The sequence below is a fragment of the Oncorhynchus gorbuscha genome, linkage group LG16 (genome assembly GCF_021184085.1).
Source record: "Oncorhynchus gorbuscha isolate QuinsamMale2020 ecotype Even-year linkage group LG16, OgorEven_v1.0, whole genome shotgun sequence".
Taxonomy (NCBI): Eukaryota; Metazoa; Chordata; class Actinopteri; order Salmoniformes; family Salmonidae; genus Oncorhynchus; species Oncorhynchus gorbuscha.
Window position 1 is genome coordinate 22,350,998 of NC_060188.1, and position 15,651 is coordinate 22,366,648.

The 15,651-nt window shown below is 43.6% G+C and overlaps 1 long non-coding RNA gene across 4 annotated transcripts in view; it reads right to left on the bottom strand.

Annotated features, from left to right (window-relative positions):
• Positions 1-265: 265 nt before the first annotated feature.
• LOC123999959 overlaps positions 266-15,651 on the bottom strand; it is an 85,207-nt gene continuing 69,821 nt past the window's right edge. For 2 of the 4 annotated variants that reach the window (XR_006832525.1, XR_006832522.1), the window contains 3 exons: positions 11,981-12,138; positions 11,499-11,649; positions 266-325 (listed from right to left, as the gene is read on the bottom strand). This is a non-coding gene — a long non-coding RNA (uncharacterized LOC123999959). Of the gene's footprint in view, positions 326-11,498; positions 11,650-11,933; positions 12,139-15,651 lie in introns of all 4 variants that reach the window. The other 2 variants (XR_006832523.1, XR_006832524.1) reach the window with 2 other exon arrangements.

Consider the following 15,651-nt stretch of genomic DNA (forward strand, 5'->3'; position numbering starts at 1 on the left):
AGCCTAAAACCCCAAACAGCAAGCAATGCAGGTGTAGAAGCACGGTGGCTAGGAAAAACTCCCTAGAAAGGCCCAAACGTCGGAAGAAACCTAGAGAGGAACCAGGCTATGTGGGGTGGCCGGTCCTCTTCTGGCTGTGCCGGGTGGAGATTGTAACAGAACATGGCCAAGATGTTCAAATGTTCATAAATGACCAGCATGGTCAAATAATAAAAATCACAGGCAGAACAGTTGAAACTGGAGCTGCAGCACAGCCAGGTGGACTGGGGACAGCAAGGAGTCATCATGTCAGGTAGTCCTGAGGCATGGTCCTAGGGCTCAGGTCCTCCGAGAGAGAGAAAGAAAGAAAGAGAGAAAGAGAGAATTAGAGAGAGCATACTAAAATTCACACAGGACACCGGATATGACAGGAGAAGTACTCCAGATATAACAAACTGACCCTAGCCCCCCGACACATAAACTACTGCAGCATAAATACTGGAGTCTGAGACAGGAGGGGTCAGGAGACACTGTGGCTCCATCCGAGGACACCCCCGGACAGGGCCAAACAGGAAGGATATAAGCCCACCCACTTTGCCAATGCACAGCCCCCACATCACTAGAGGGATATCTTCAACCACCAACTTACCATCCTGAGACAAGGCCGAGTATAGCCCACAAAGTTCTCCGCCACAGCACAAAACAAAGGGGGGCGCCAACCCAGACAGGAAGATCACATCAGTGACTCAACCCACTCAAGTGACGCACCCCTCCTAGGGACGGTATGAAAGAGCCCTAGTAAGCCAGTGACTCAGCCCCTGTAATAGGGTTAGAGGCAGAAAATCCCCGTGGAAAGACGGGAACCTGCCAGGCAGAGACAGCAAGGGCGGTTCGTTGCTCCAGAGCATTTTTGTTCACCTTCACACTCCTGGGCCAGACCTCACTCAATCATATTACCCACTGAAGAGATGAGTCTTCAGTAAAGACTTAAAGGTTGAGACCGAGTTTGCTTCTCTCACATGGGTAGGCAGACCATTCCATAAAAATGGAGCTCTATAGGAGAAAGACCTGCCTCCAGCTGTTTGCTTAGAAATTCTAGGGACAATTAGGAGGCCTGCGTCTTGTGACCGTAGCGTACGTGTAGGTATGTACGGCAGGACCAAATCAGAGAGATAGGTAGGAGCAAGCCCATGTAATGCTTTGTAGGTTAGCAGTAAAACCTTGAAATCAGCCCTTGCCTTGACAGGAAGCCAGTGTAGGGAGGCTAGCACTGGAGTAATATGATCAAATTTTGGGGTTATAGTCAGGATTCTAGCAGCCGTATTTAGCACTAACTGAAGTTTATTTCGTGCTTTATCCGGGTAGCCGTAAAGCCGCATTGCATTAGTCTAATCTAGAAGTGACAAAAGCATGGATTCATTTTACTGCATCATTTTTGGACAGAATGTTTCTGATTTTTGCAATGTTACTTAGATGGAAAAAAGCTGTCCTAGAAACAGTCTTGATATGTTCTTCAAAAGAGAGATCAGGATCCAGAGTAATGCTGAGGTCCTTCACAGTTTTATTTGAGACGACTGTACAACCATGAAGATTAATTGTCAGATTCAACAGAAGATCTCTTTGTTTCTTGGGACCTAGAACAAGCATCTCTGTTTTGTCCGAGTTTAAAAGTAGAAAGTTTGCAGCCATCCACTTCCTTATGTCTGCAATTTTGGGGCTTCACCATGTTTCCTTGAAATGTACACCTGTGTGTCATATCCATTTGATGTCACACATTTGATGTCCAGTACTTTAAAAATATCCTCTCGTGCTGTCCTGGGTTCCAGAAGGTTTGCAGAAGAGGATATCTTCCTTAATTGACCCCCCATAAACGTAATGGACATATACCAGGAGCTGTACCAGGCCCGCCACGTCTGTTGACTCATCCAGCTGTAAAGCATATAATTCACTTGCTTGTATGCGAGGCAGTAATTGATTCAAAACATCTCCTGCTATGTCACTAATGCGTTGTGAAACAGTGTTGTTTGATTAAGACATTATAGTTTTTTATACCTTTCCCCCCAGCATTGTCCCAGACATATCTGCGGCAGCAGGAATAGTTAAGTCCTTCACAATTGTATGGGGCTTGCCTGTCCTAGCCACTCGGTAGGTCACCATAGAAGACACATCTCGTCCCTTCTTATTAATGGTATCTGTTGCTTTTATAAATGTGTTATTACTCTAAAGACATCTTTATTCTTGCTCAAAAAACACCGGTGGCATATTTTTCAAATGGTCATGTTTCGTTTTTAAATGTCTGTGCAAGAGTGAAGGTTTCCTGCGAGAGAGTAACGGTTAATGTGATTGGATGTTCATTATTTGACAAGGCTACCTGTATTTGACAATGTGTTGTTATTTCACTGAACACTAGATGGTTTAATTTCATTCTTCATCCAAATGCCCCGTTGGAAAATACAAATGTACTGTTTGAAAATGTGAAGATTAAAAAAAAAATGTTTTTAATTTAATTGTAATTTTTTAACATACATACATACATACATACATACATACATACATACATACATACATACATACATACATACATACATACATACATACATACATACATACATACATACATACATACATACATACATACATACATACATACATACATACATACATACATACATACATACATACATACATACATACATACATACATACATACATACATACATATATATGTGTGTATATATGTGTGTGTATATATATATATATATATATACTCCAAAAGAAATGTGATTCACACTTATATATATATATATATATATATATATATATACACGGTATATAAAAATGTGAATCACATGTGACCCCTGACGGCATTGCGCGTACCATTTAATGGCCAGGTAATATTATCATAAATCAATGCATTGCCATTCAGTTGTAACAAATAAGACCTTTTATTGAATTTCAGTTAACTTGTTATGGAGGTCATCAAAGTTTAGTGATTAATTTATCTCTATTTCTGCTTTTTGTGACCCCTCTCTTTGGCTGGAAATATGGCTGTGTTTTTAAGTGACTTGGCACTCACCTAACATAATCGTTTGGTTTGCTTTCGTCGTAAAGCCTTTTTGAAATCGGACACTGTGGTGGGATTAACAAGAAGTCTATCTTTAAAATGGTGTAAAATACTTGTATGTTTGAGGAATTTTAATTATGGCATTTCTGTTGTTTTGAATTTGGCGCCCTGCACTTTCACTGGCTGTTGTCATATCGATCCCGTTAGCGGGATCTCAGCCCAAAGAGGTTTTGTCAAGCTTCTTTTTGAATTAATTAGAGTTGGGGGGTATGCAGATTTTCATATAGTTTCTGTGAGCAAGACAAATGAGCTGATCGTGGACTACAGGAAAAGGTGGGCCGAACAGGCCCCCATTAACATCGAATGGGGCTATAGTGGAGCCCATTAAATTGTCAGAGACTCTAGTCACCCAAGACATAGACTGTTTTCTTTGCTACCGCACAGCAAGAGGTACCGGAGCGGCAAGTCTAGGACCAAAAGGCTCCTTAAACAGCTTCTACTCCCAAGCCATAAGACTGCTGAGCAACTAATGAAATGGCCATTGGAATATTTACATTGACCCCTGCCCCCTCCATTTGTTTTGCACACTGCTGCTACTCGCTGTTTATTATCTATGCATAGTCACTTCACCCTTATCTACATGTACAAATGACCTCAACTATCCTGTACCCCCGCACACTGACTCGGTACCCTGTATATAGCCTCATAATTGTTATTTTATTGTGTTACTTTTTATATATTTTTTACCTTAGTTTGTTTGGTAAATATTTCCTTAAGTCTTCTTGTACTGAACTGATGGTTAAGGGCTTGTAAGTAATCATTTTACGGTAAGGTCTACACTTGTTATATTCGGCGCATGTGACAAATAGAGTTTGATTTGTAACATACTGGGGTATATGGTATTACTGGAAGTGCACACAAGGGCGTTACTTTTAGGGGACGCACAAAAAACCCCTGGAGGGGATTGAATGTCTCTGCAGTAACCGGAAGCTTGATCTTGACATGTAGCCACTGAGCTAGCAAGTTAGCAAACCAAATAAATAGCTGGAGCCCTTAGCTGGATATAATGTATTAAACACATTATAGATTTATTATAATTATACTTAACTTAAGCATTGGCGTGGCACGCAACGCCCGTGAGGCGGGGGTGCCCCAACCCCATTTTTTAAAATGGTATTAAATCACACCGTCGCTATGTCGAAATACCCCCCCGGTATACGGTATAAATGGTATATCGCCCAAACCTAGAATGAATGCCTTCCAGGGACAGCATTCCCCTGTGTCGGGAGCTTTAAATCAGCATAAGTCTTCTTTACGTCTCTGAAAAGGAGATATTGGGAGTGGATTAAAAGGTGGACTTGGGTCTCTTCACCCATGAAAGCCCTGCTGTGGACATTTAATAACAATTGATGCAATGGAATGGAAATGGATGTGGAAAACATGATAATGCACATATAGAAAAATGCTCCGCAAAGAGAAATTAATCATGTATCATTGGTAAAAGAATATGCCTCCTACTGCAACGCCCACCTCCACCCCATACATAAAAAATATTTATATTTAACCTTTATTTAACTAGGCAAGTCAGTTAGGAACAAATTCTTGTTTACAATGATGGCCTCCCAAAAGGTAAAAAGCCTCCTGCGGGGACAGGGGCTGGGATTAAAATGTTTAAATAAAATACAAATATAGGACAAAACACACATCATGACAAGAGAGACAACACAACACTACATAAATAGAGACCGAAGACAACAACATATCATGGCAGCAACACATGAAAACACAGCATGGTAGCAACACATGACAACAACATGGTAGCAACACAACATGGTAGCAGCACAAAACATGGTACAAACATTATTAGGCACAGACAACAGCACAAAGGGCAAGAAAGTAGAGACAACAATACATCACGTGAAGCAACCACAACTGTCAGTAAGAGTGTCCATGATTGAGTCTTTGAATGAAGTGATGGAGATAAAACTGTCCAGTTTGAGTGTTTGTTGCAGCTCGTTCCAGTCGCTAGCTGCAGTGAACTGAAAAGAGGAGCGACCCAGGGATGTGTGTGCTTTGGGGACCTTTAACAGAACGTGACTGGCAGAACGGGTGTTGTATGTGGAGGATGAGGGCTGCAGTAGAAATCTCAGGTAGGGGGGAGTGAGGCCTAAGAGGGTTTTATAAATAAGCATCATCAACTAGTGGGTCTTGCGACAGGTATACAGAGATGACCAGTTTCCACTAAGAAGCATTGGTGGCAAATCTGATGGCCGAATGGTAAAGACCTATAAATTATATAGAAATCTATAGATTACGTCTCCGTAATCTAGCATGGGTTGGATGGTAATTTCAATCAGGGTTAGTTTGGCAGCTGTGGTGAAAATGGAGCGATTACGATAGAGGAAACCAAGTCTAGATTTAACCTTAGCCTGCAGCTTTGACATGTAAAGAGAGAAGGACAGTGTACCATCTAGCCATACTCCCAAGTACTTGTATGAGGTATTACCTCAACTTCTAAACCCTCAGAGGTAGTAATCACACCAGTGGGGTGAGAGGCATTCTTCTTACCTAACCACATTACCTTTGTTTTGGATGTGTTCAGAACAAGGTTAAGGGCAGAGAAAGCTTGTTGAACACTAAGAAAGCTTTGTTGTAGAGCATTTAACACAAACTCTGTGGAGGGGCCAGTTGAATATAAGATTGTATCATCTGCATATAAATGGGTGAGAGAGATTCCTACTGCTTGAGCTTTGTTGTTGATGTAAATTGAGAAGAGCATGGGGCCTAGGGTTGAGCCTTAGAGTACTCCCTTGGTGACAGACAGTGGCTGAGACAGCAGATGTTCTGACTTTATACACTGCACTCTTTGTGAGAGGTCGTTACCAAACCAGGCCAAAGACCCCTCAGAGACACCAATACTCCTTAGCCGGCCAACACGAATGGAATGGTCTACCGTATCAAAAGCTTTGGCCAAGTCAATAACAATAGCAGCACAACATTTCTTAGAATCAAGGGCAATGGTGACATCATTTAGGACCTTTAAGGTTGCAGTGACACATCCATAAACTGAGTGGAAACCAGATTGCATACCCGGCAGAATAGTATAGACATCAAGAAAGCCAGTCAGTTGATTATTGACAAGTTTTTCCAACACTTTAGATAAACAGGGCAAAATAGAAATGTGCCTATAACAGTTAGGATCAGCTTGATCTTTCCCTTTAAATAAAGGACCCACCGTGGCTGTCTTCCAAGCAATGGGAATCTCCTCAGAGAGGAGAGACACGTTACAAATGTCAGATATAGGCTTGGCGATGAAAGGGGCAGCAACCTTAAAGAAGTAAGGGTCTTAACCATCTGAACCAGATGTTTTTTTATGGTCAAGTTTAAGGATCTCCTTTAGCACCTCAGACTCAGTGACAGCCTGCAGGGGGAAACTTTGTAGCTGGGCAGGGAAAAAGAAGAAGGAGCATCAGGGATAGTTGCATTAGAAGGGGTGGGAGATGAGGAAATGTTGGATGGGCAAGAGGGCAGAGTCAAAAAGGAGTCCTGGCTTAATGAAGTGGTGATTAAAGAGCTCAGCCTTGTGCTCCTTGTCAGTAACAACCACATCATCAACCACATCATCAACATTAAAAGACATGGGCAGCTGTGAAGAGGAGGGTTTATTCTCCAGGTCTTTTACCAGAACTTATTGGGGATAGACTCACAGAGAGAGAACTTAAAGTAACTAACTTTGGCCTTATGGATAGCCTGAGTGCACCTATTTCTAATTTGCCTGAACGAGAGCCAGTCAGCCTGAGTATGCGTGTGCCGAGCGATTTGCCAAATGGAATTCTTGAGGTGAAATAACTCTGCCAGATCACGGTCGAACCAGCGGCTGAACCTGTTTTTAATTATCTTTTTTTTAATGGGTGCTTATTTGCTAACAATACCACTGAAAATATCAAAACAGAAGGTCCAAGTATATTCGACAGAGGGGATCAAGCTGATTCTAGACCAATTTACAGAGGCCAGATCATGAAGGGAGGCTTGCTTATTAAAGTTTTTAAGTAAGCGTCTATGAGAAATCAGGATGGGTCGTTTCACATAGGAGCCATTAACAACACAGGCTGTAAAACAGTGATCATTACAGAAAACACCAGACTGATACCTATCAGGATTATTTGTAACGATAACATCAAGGAGAGTAGACTTTTCTGGGTGTTTGGAGTCATGCCTTATGGGATTGGTAATAATCTGAGAAGGATTTAGGGAGACACATAGCTTTAGGACTTGGTCAGGTGGTTTAAGCACATCCCAATTTAGGTCACCTAGGACACCACACTTCGTGTAAGGGGTCATGAGAGGGCAGGTAGGGTACTGGCTGGTGTTGATGGTGGGCGATAACACCCAGCAACAGTCAACAAAGAGTTCTTTGAAATGTAATGCGTAAAACCAGCAAATCACATTGTTTGGGGACAGACTTGGTGGAGACAACCGAGCACTGAAGGTGTTCCTTGGTAAGGATTTCCATTCTACCACCTTTGGAAGATACTGTATGTCTTGCTGGAAAAGGTTATAACCAGATAGGCTAACAAAAGTGTTCAAAACACTCTTTCTTAACCACGTCTCATTAATGACCAACATCTGGATTGGAGCTGTGAACCCACACATTAAATTGATCAACTGTAGGTAATACATTTTTAGTGTTAACATGCAGAAAACCCATGCTTTTACAAGAGCAGAAATGAGTGAACCAGATATCAGAGCACAAATCAGAATTGGGGCTAGCAACAGTAGATGGTTTACATGCATATTAATATGTATTAATTGAACTGCACACATATACATTTGGAATGTACTTGCTATAGACCTAGATCTTCAATGTGTCAATCGGTTGATTAATAGATAAAGTGCTAATTAATAGGCAAAACAACACTTGCTAAATGAGAGAACAGCTTAATCAAATTTTAAAACGTGCTAAAAGCGTTTTGTGTTTGAAATGATAATGCAGCGTCAGTCATTGATACTGTGTCGGGAAATGGTCTGGTTCTCTGTCACCGGATGAGAGTCTCACTCTCCAGAACTTGTCGCACTAATTACAGCTGTGAAGAAGGGAGAACCTTTTAATGACATTGATTTCCCAAGAGAGGGCTCATGAGGAAATCACTTGCACTGTAATGCAAACCTCTTACTGCATACATGACCTAGGTCTGGGAACTGTTATAGAGGCACACTTTGATGAGATGGCGTATAGGGAGTGATACAGCATCTGGGTTATGATTCCTCCTAGATCAGAAATGAATCTGTAAACATAGCACACCTCTGCCAATAAATCTACATAAGAAAGCTGTCCTATTTGTTGCATTTGTTACAAAGATTCCAACTGAACCAGCTTATAAGTACTTTTTTCAAAGGACACTTGTAACATTTTCAAAGGACATTTGCGCTCCTTTGACACTTCTGATGTCCACATCTCACATCCCATCTCTACCACGAGAGCGTAGTCGAGGACCACTTCATGTCAAGCTTGGCTTATTGAGTGAGTCGTGACCTTCTGTCAGGTCAAACCCTTTCTTTATCCCCACTCCCAGTCCACAACCCATCATCCATCCACAGTGTCTTCTCTTAGAGGATTTCACAGGTACAGACTAGTGTAGCTACTCTTATGTTTGGCTGGGCCAATATCTGTTGGGGAGGCCAAAATAAAGTAGAAATCAGATGGAGAAGAGTTAGAGGGGGTTATTATCCCACAGAGGAGATGGACATGGCAGACTGATTCTAGATACAGGTCCCATCCCATCGCCACATCCCAGCTCCTTGGAAGGATTTGTCTGTTAAGCATCCCAGAATGTTCCTTTAATGGAACTAGAGAGGTTAGGTTACACTGATATCAATCTCCACAGCCTGCCAAGTCCCTGGTCCCTCTGGTCTGGGGGGTGATACATGTCAATGTGCTGTGGAGAGGCAGATTAAGTGTTTCTTCCATTCTATACACATCAGAACACCCTAAAGTGGTGGTATGGTGTTGAGCTGAGTCCCTGGTTGATTGAGTTCAGCACTATGTGTCTAATCACTCTGCCCAATGCAGTCAGATCACGTAGCACAGTGAAGTGTATGGTTTATTTGTTTGTAGTATTCCTCAATACAGATCAGGGAGGGGATGAAAATGTCAGTTTTTCCACACTTTTTAAGTCTGAACATCTTAAGAGTCAAACTACAGACGGCTTCACACCCTGTAGGGCTCTGCAAGACTTGCAGTGAAGTACGATGCCAGGTATAGTTTCAGAGTGGCTGCTGTCCAGGGTCCTGAGATCGTGCAGACCAGGGATTTCCATGGGGTGTTTGTTCAGTAGTGGTAATTTTGAGGCTTAGGATTTTTCAGTTTTATGTCTGTACTGCATTAAACATTAATGTAAGAGGAATGCATGGTCACTTTTCTCTTGCACCTCAGTCTGATATTACCTTCTTAAAAAAAAATTAAACTCAGCAATCTTAAACTGATCAACTGTTTGTTTTTTATATTCTACCTTCACATTCAGTATTCATATAACTTCATAAAAGCATTGTTGATAAGATTCAGAGAAAGAAAGGAAACGTGTTTTCACAGTAGAAACTTTCCAACAACAGGTTGTCTTTGATTAGATTTAAATATGCATTTTTCGAAAGCAGTGGTTACGAAGAAGGCAAGCCCCCCGTCATGTGCTGCTGCCTATTAAAGAAACAGTAGTAATGTTGCATTGTGAATGTCTTGGAGAGGAGGGGAGAAGGGAAAATGGCACCACTCTGCCAAAAGAAAACTGTGCAGGGGAGTTTATGGATTTAGGGTTGCCGTGGTAACACCAGCGCTGAAGGCAGTTAAGATTCTTTAAGATACATTTTTAAAGAAGTGCATATTAAAAGAGGAAGCGCAACTTGTTAGTGAATTAAATCTATGTTTATTTGATAATTTAAAAAACTATTGATTTAAATACTTGCGGCAAATATGTAGTATTTGGTCAAATATTAGTAAAATACCTAATTCTACATTATCAAAATATACCATAGCCTACCCATTGTATATCCCCAACAATGTATATGCTTACACAACAAATGAATACAAAATTCATGCATACAAAATAGCAAATGTAAGACCTTGAATCCTGTCACGCCCTGACCATAGTAAGCTGTTTATTCTCTGTGTTGGTTGGGGCGTGATCGTGACTTGTGTGGGTCATCTAGGTGAAATGTATTTCTATGGTGGCCTGATATGGTTCCCAAACAGAGGCAGCTGTTTATCATTGTTTCTGATTGGGGATCATATTTAGGTAGCCATTTCCCCATTGTTACTCTGTTAATCTGTGGCGATCTGAACACATACAGCCACATAGGGATTACTGCTGATGCAGAGCTCTATAGAGAGAGAGAACCCTCCTATCGCCTCACACAGACAAAGGCTGGGGAAATCAAAGAGGCTTGAGGCAGAGAAAAGAGGGTCTCGCTCTGGCTTTTGGATATGTACATCTGCGATCTGTGCGGCTGCGATGATCTTCACAGCGGTATAATCAATGTAAAGTCGCTTTCTCAAAGGGGTCAAATTCCCACAGGTGTAGTCAGACTATCACCAGACTAGTTCTGCTTCTGCTCTGTGAGAGTGGTTAGCACAAGTCCTTGTTATGGATTTAACTGTACTGATAAACCCTGAGTATTATATTTACAAACATGCCTTGGTTTTGGTGTCAATACCATTGAACTAGATAGTGTGGGATGCACAGACAGCTGCTGTGTAAGCTTGTTAGCTCCTCTGTGACCTCCACCATATCTATTTGGTCTGGTATCAATGATACTTGGACTATTTCAGTGGAATTTGTTTCTTTGGGTCATGAATGACCTTCACAGTCATGGCACAGAAAGGTCATTGTGATGCAGAGTAAATGAAGACTTTAGCTCTGTCTGTGCTATTTTCTCTTTACCCATGTGGCTTCTTGAAAATGCCCTTCACTGTCCAGTAGAGTTCATTTCTCCCCCTCTGTAGCTCTCCCATTATGGGAATACTGACTTCACAATAAATCAAGGCATTTAATTGCCCTACCAATCTAACAGCCACACATTGTGTCCCCATTTTCCCATGCAGATTTTTATTCTGTCCAAATTTCTCCATTTGTAATACATTTGACTTAATGTTTAATTCTAGCCCACGTTTTCTGAGAATGGACAAACCAAATGACACATTTCTGGAATAGAGGGAAGTAAATGTTAGAGTTCCACAAGGACTCCCCTCCCCTAGCTTGAAGGTTCTCTGGTTGCCGGAAAGGTTACATAAAATAATATCTTCTCAATCTGTGTGTGTGTGTAAGTGAAAAAAAAGAATGACAGGGAGGGAGAGATTGAGAGAGAGAAGGAGGGAGGGAGAGAGTGATGGGGGTGTGTGTAATGGATTCAATGTCACTGTCTAAAAGTTTCCTGCTGTTCAGCATGCTGTATGAGGTGGTCTTACTCTTTAGGTCATAGCTCCTCACAGCGTGACGGCGGATGGCTCCCTCTCAGCGGCTGCTGGCACAGACAGCCTGGTTTGTAGAGCACGTAGCACTCACAGAACAGTGGCAAAGAAAGCCAACCTGGACCAGTCCCGCCAATCTTCATATGCCCTTGAAAGAATGAGACTCATTTGAAATACCTCTCTTGATGTTTTCAGTTATGAGCTTTCTTTCCTTAATTTAAATAAAAATGTAGTGTCGTTGGGATACGAAGGCTGATTATTAAATGTGTCTGTTGTTAGTTTGAATATTATTTATGTGGTATCTGATGAGTGACCTAGAATTGTGAATCAGAAATCTGGCATCGAATGAAGCCTTATGATAAACGTCACAAAGCACTAGTTTGAATGCATCTGGTACGTACGTATCTAGGCCAGCAGACTAGCCTACTGTACCAATGATATTTCTTGACTCTCTCCTCCTATGGGGCTTTAGTTCCCACCACCAGCAGCCATCAGCAGACGTGATTAAGTTTCCAATTAGGTTGTATGCCTGACTGTCTGACTTCAGCACAGCTACAATGGAACAGGTCCCTCAGTCCATCAGAGGCTGCAGGCTGGGGACATAGACGCCATGCTGGGAATCTGAACAGTGAGGAATCTTGACAAAGAGGAGGGATCAGTATGACTGTTAAGTTACCTGATTGGACCATTTCCACAGAGGAGTCACTCTCTAGGGCTGTTCAACTGGTAAGACATCCATTCCGACCAGCTGCAGTTAGGCTGTGCTAAACTGTGATATGTGTGTGCATTCAAGTGTGCATATGCTGATGGAGATATGATAGAATATTTCTGGTTTCATTACATAATGTTGATGGTGGGGAAAAAATACATGTATTTTTATTTTATTTTTTTACATGAAAATGTGAATAATAATCTTGTACCTCTAGAGCAGACATGGCAATATGTTTGGAACCTCAAATCGCAGTATTGAATCGCAATACATATAGAATCGAGACATCGTATCGGTACGTAGGCTAAGTATCGTGATGAACTCGTATCGTGTGATCACTGGCAATTCCCAGCCCTATCACATAACATAGACTAGAATATATTCACAAAAGTGAATATTAATAATACATAATGCAGTGTGAATGCTCAAGCTTCAAGCTATTACAGTAATGTGCGGATATTGAAATACTGTAATTGTCAAAGCTACAGAGGTAATTTCAATCAAAATGGCTATGAGTTAGAAAAAGCCATTTTCTCCACCAAGCCTCTTTCATGATGGCACGGAATACTTTGTGCTATGATCAGGGTAAGATTGAGAAATGTGGAACAGGTGTATGAAGCAGACTCTGAACTGTGTTAGGCATATGGTATGCACACTCTAATCAAGGAACGTAACAGTACAAGGGGAGGTGGCCAGCTGGTGAAATATGACATCAACTGGGGGTTAATGAGTCGCTAACTTAAATCAAAGTAGACTGGAAAGTCACCTTCCATGGCAACAACAGGAACCTGGTGGAATGACAACCAATAGTCAGGCTGACAAAAAACATCATCATTCTAATGAATGTGGCTTAGAGAGCAGCTGAGACCCTTTACAGCCATAAGGATTTTCTTAGAATGCAACAAAGAGATACAGAATGCTAATATCAACAATGGCAAACAGAAGCTTTCAAAGGCAGTTGAGTAAATTGTGAGTCTCTATCATTACATTTACATTTACATTTAAGTCATTTAGCAGACGCTCTTATCCAGAGCGACTTACAAATTGGTGCATTCACCTTATGACATCCAGTGGGACAGTCACTTAACAATAGTGCATCTAAAACTTAAGGGGGGGTGAGAGGAATTACTTATCCTATCCTAGGTATTCCTTAAAGAGGTGGGGTTTCAGGTGTCTCCGGAAGGTGGTGATTGACTCCGCTGTCCTGGCGTCGTGAGGGAGTTTGTTCCACCATTGGGGGGCCAGGGCAGCGAACAGTTTTGACTGGGCTGAGCGGGAGCTGTACTTCCTCAGTGGTAGGGAGGCGAGCAGGCCAGAGGTGGATGAACGCAGTGCCCTTGTTTGGGTGTAGGGCCTGATCAGAGCCTGGAGGTACTGAGGTGCCGTTCCCCTCACAGCTCCGTAGGCAAGCACCATGGTCTTGTAGAGGATGCGAGCTTCAACTGGAAGCCAGTGGAGAGAACGGAGGAGCGGGGTGACGTGAGAGAACTTGGGAAGGTTGAACACCAGACGGGCTGCGGCGTTCTGGATGAGTTGAAGGGGTTTAATGGCACAGGCAGGGAGCCCAGCCAACAGCGAGTTGCAGTAATCCAGACGGGAGATGACAAGTGCCTGGATTAGGACCTGCGCCGCTTCCTGTGTGAGGCAGGGTCGTACTCTGCGGATGTTGTAGAGCATGAACCTACAGGAACGGGCCACCGCCTTGATGTTGGTTGAGAACGACAGGGTGTTGTCCAGGATCACGCCAAGGTTCTTGGCGCTCTGGGAGGAGGACACAATGGAGTTGTCAACCGTGATGGCGAGATCATGGAACGGGCAGTCCTTCCCCGGGAGGAAGAGCAGCTCCGTCTTGCCGAGGTTCAGCTTGAGGTGGTGATCCGTCATCCACACTGATATGTCTGCCAGACATGCAGAGATGCGATTCGCCACCTGGTCATCAGAAGGGGGAAAGGAGAAGATTAATTGTGTGTCGTCTGCATAGCAATGATAAGAGAGACCATGTGAGGTTATGACAGAGCCAAGTGACTTGGTGTATAGCGAGAATAGGAGAGGGCCAAGAACAGAGCCCTGGGGGACACCAGTGGTGAGAGCGCGTGGTGAGGAGACAGATTCTCGCCACGCCACCTGGTAGGAGCGACCTGTCAGGTAGGACGCAATCCAAGCGTGGGCCGCGCCGGATATGCCCAACTCGGAGAGGGTGGAGAGGAGGATCTGATGGTTCACAGTATCGAAGGCAGCCGATAGATCTAGAAGGATGAGAGCAGAGGAGAGAGAGTTAGCTTTAGCAGTGCGGAGCGCCTCCGTGATACAGAGGAGAGCAGTCTCAGTTGAATGACTAGTCTTGAAACCTGACTGATTTGGATCAAGAAGGTCATTCAGAGAGAGATAGCGGGAGAGCTGGCCAAGGACGGCACGTTCAAGAGTTTTGGAGAGAAAAGAAAGAAGGGATACTGGTCTGTAATTGTTGACATCGGAGGGATCGAGTGTAGGTTTTTTCAGAAGGGGTGCAACTCTCGCTCTCTTGAAGACGGAAGGGACGTAGCCAGCGGTCAGGGATGAGTTGATGAGCGAGGTGAGGTAAGGGAGAAGGTCTCCGGAAATGGTCTGGAGAAGAGAGGAGGGGATAGGGTCAAGCGGGCAGGTTGTTGGGCGGCCGGCCGTCACAAGACGCGAGATTTCATCTGGAGAGAGAGGGGAGAAAGAGGTCAGAGCACAGGGTAGGGCAGTGTGAGCAGAACCAGCGGTGTCGTTTGACTTAGCAAACGAGGATCGGATGTCGTCGACCTTCTTTTCAAAATGGTTGACGAAGTCATCTGCAGAGAGGGAGGAGGGGGGAGGGGGAGGAGGATTCAGGAGGGAGGAGAAGGTGGCAAAGAGCTTCCTAGGGTTAGAGGCAGATGCTTGGAATTTAGCGTGGTAGAAAGTGGCTTTAGCAGCAGAGACAGAGGAGGAAAATGTAGAGAGGAGGGAGTGAAAGGATGCCAGGTCCGCAGGGAGGCGAGTTTTCCTCCATTTCCGCTCGGCTGCCCGGAGCCCTGTTCTGTGAGCTCGCAATGAGTCATCGAGCCACGGAGCGGGAGGGGAGGACCGAGCCGGCCTGGAGGATAGGGGACATAGAGAGTCAAGGGATGCAGAGAGGGAGGAGAGGAGGGTTGAGGAGGCAGAATCAGGAGATAGGTGGGAGAAGGTTTGAGCGGAGGGAAGAGATGATAGGATGGAAGAGGAGAGAGTAGCGGGGAGAGAGAGCGAAGGTTGGGACGGCGCGATACCATCCGAGTAGGGGCAGTGTGGGAGGTGTTGGATGAGAGCGAGAGGGAAAAGGATACAAGGCAGTGGTCGGAGACTTGGAGGGGAGTTGCAATGAGGTTAGTGGAAGAACAGCATCTAGTAAAGATGAGGTCGAGCGTATTGCCTGCCTTGTGAGTAGGGGGAAGGTGAGAG